The following is a 3271-nucleotide window of genomic DNA, read 5'->3' on the forward strand; positions in this document are numbered from 1 at the left end:
TATAGATCTTAGCATCTTACAGGGATTGTATAATTTAATTTTTTGAAAACTCCATTCTATGAGGTAGTAATATTACGAACTCCATTTTCCATTGCAGAAATGGGATTCATGGGGACTAGCAATCTTCCAGTTATAATCTGAGTAAGGTATGGGACCTTTACTAGAATCCTGTCAGGTTGTTTCCAGCTTTCAAACTCTGAGCCAGTGGTTCTCAGTTAGAGAAGTCTTTGCCCTGGGGGATATTTGGCCATGTTGAATGGGTGCTGCTAAACACCCACAATGCCCAGGACAGCACCAACACAGATATTGATCCTGCCACAAAAAAATGAATGGTAAGAAAATGGGTAAGGCTATTGTAGACCAGCACTTTTCCCCCTTTATTGTGGAAATCAGTCACCCAGATGCTAGTTCAAATGCAGCTTCCGATTCAGCAGATTCTGCCTGTGGAGACAAGAGGCTTTGCATTTCTAGTAAGTTCTTGAATGATGTCGATGGTTCATATATTGGAGTGTGGCTGCTCTATGAGTAAACAAGGGTGTGGTTATGTTTTAGAGTCTTCTATGTAGTTTTACATTTTCTCTACCCATATCTTGTGTTGATATCTCACCTGAAGTAGTAGAAGAAATTAAAGTCAATTTGTAAATGTTTGGGGACATTAGCTGATGAAGAGAATTTCCCACTGTAGAAATGTAATTGCGGTTCTGATGTTGAGGCCTTTGAAACATTAAAATAGGAAAATTAATTCACTATGAATATTAAGTTCACCCATTCTATATTTTATTTAAATTTATTATTATTATTATTATTATTATTAATTTTTGCCATGCTGCATGGTATGCAGAATCTTAGTTCACCAACCAGGGATCAAACCTGTGCCCCCTGCAGTGGAAGAATGGAGTCCTAACCACTGGACCTCCAGGGAATTCCCACCCATTCTATTTTAATTCATTGTGTCTAAATTTCTACATCTCTTGAATTTCATGTTAATTCAAATGCTCGTTCTTTTTATTTGTTTACCCTCCAAATTTCTTTCAAGTTTCTAGTAAACAGAAAAGATGGGGTAGCAAAGGCATTAGTATGTGTGCCAGTATGGTTATTTGAAAGAGAATCTATGTAAACACACACACCCATGTATATGCACACATATTTACACTTGAAGTATTTTCACACATTTCATTTATTCCTCCACACACGCATGTGAAATTCTGTTTAGCATCCTACATTACATTCAGATATAAGAAAACTGAGGCTCAGGGAGATAAAGGTTTTCACAATTATATACAAAACAAAGAAATATTATCTTGCATTATCTTGAATTATGTATAAACAGACAGTATACTCAATTTTTATATGGTTCCTTCATTTCTACATATTTTATTGTATTTTTCCAGTTTCACTGAGATATAATTAACCTGTAACATTGTATAAATTTAAGGTCTACAATGTAGTGATCTATTTGTATGTTCCAAAATAATTACCACAATAAGAGTAGTTAACATCACCTCAAAAGTTACCAATTTTTTTCTTGTGGTAGAACATTTAAGAATTACTCTCTTAGCAACTTTCAAGGATATAATAGAGAATCGTTAACTCCGGTCACCATGCTCTTTTGATTCTCAAAACATAGTCATTTTATAACTGGAAGGTTGTACCTTTTGACCATCATCTCCCCAAATCCCTCAGCTCCTGGGAACCACTACTCTACTCTCAGTTTGTATAATTTTGGCTCTTCAAAAAGACTCCACATGTATGTGACATAATACACTAACTGTCTTGCACTTACTGACTTTCTAACTTAGCATGATGCCCTCAAGTTCCATCCAAGTTGTTGCAAATAGCAAAATTTCATTTTTTTTTATGGCTGAGTAGTATTCCTCTGTGTATATATACACCGCCTGTTCTTTATCCACTTATCTGTTGATGGGCACTTAGGTCGCTTCCATATCTTGGCAATGTAAATAATGCTGCTGTGAACATTGTGCATGTATCTTCTCCAATTAGTGTTTTCATTTTTTTCAGATATATACACAGTAGTGCAGTTGTTGGGTCATATGGTAGTTCTATTTTTAGGTTGTTGAGAAACCTCCACACTATTTCTACATTGGCAGCATCAGTTTACATTCACACAGTGTTCGAGAGTTCCCCTTTATCTATATCCTTGCGAATATTTGTTGTTGTTGTTGTTGTTGTTGTTGTTGTTGATGATGATAGCCATTCTGTCAGGTGTGAAATGATAACTCACTGAGGTTTTTTTTTAATAAGAAAAAAAATTTCTTAACATATATTTTATTTTATTTTTCAAATGTTTATTTTATATTGAACTATAGTTGATTTACAAGGTTGTGTTAGTATCAGGTGTACAGTAAAGTGATTCAGTTATACACACACAAATATTTATTCTTCATTAAATTCTTTTCAGACTAAGGTGATTAAAGAATATTGAGTAAAACCCTGTGCTATACAGTAGGTCTTTAATAGTTATCTATTCTAAATAGAGTAGTGTGTATATGTTAATGCCAACCTCCTAATTTATTCCTCTCCCCCACCTTTCCCCTTTGTAATCATGGTTGTGTACTCTGTTTGTGAGTCTGTTTCTGTTTTGTTAAAAAGTCCATTTGGCTCATTGTTTTTTAGATTCCACATATAGGTGATATCGTATGATATTTGTCTTACTCAGTCTGACTTACTTCACTCAGTATGGCAATCCCTAGGTGCATCCATGTTGCAGCAAATGTCATTATTTCATTAATTATTTATGACTCAGTAATAGTCCATTGTACATATGCACCACATCTTCTTTATCTATTCATTTGTCAACAGATATTTAGGTTGCTTCCCTGTCTTGGCTATTGTAAATAGTGCTGCAATGAACATTGGGGTGCATGTATCTTTTCAAATTATGGTTTTCTCTGGATATATGCCCAGGAGTGGGATTGCTGGATCATATGGTAGTTCTATTTTTAGTTTTTCAAGGAACGGCCATACTGTTCTTAATAGTGGCTGCACCAATTGACATTCCCATTAACAGTTTAGGAGGGTTCCCCTTTCTCCATAACCTCTCCAGTATTGATTGTTTGTAGATTTTTTGATGATGGCCATATTGATTAGTGTGAGGTGATATCTCATTGTAGTTTTGATTTGCATTTCTCTAATAATTAGAGATGTTGAGCATCGTTTCACATGCATTTTGGCCATCAGTATGTCTTCTTTGGAGAAATGTCTATTTAGATCTTCTGCACATTTTTGATTGGGTTTTTTTGTTATTGAGCTG

The sequence above is a fragment of the Hippopotamus amphibius genome, chromosome 15 (assembly GCF_030028045.1).
Source record: "Hippopotamus amphibius kiboko isolate mHipAmp2 chromosome 15, mHipAmp2.hap2, whole genome shotgun sequence".
In the NCBI taxonomy this organism is placed as follows: domain Eukaryota; kingdom Metazoa; phylum Chordata; class Mammalia; order Artiodactyla; family Hippopotamidae; genus Hippopotamus; species Hippopotamus amphibius.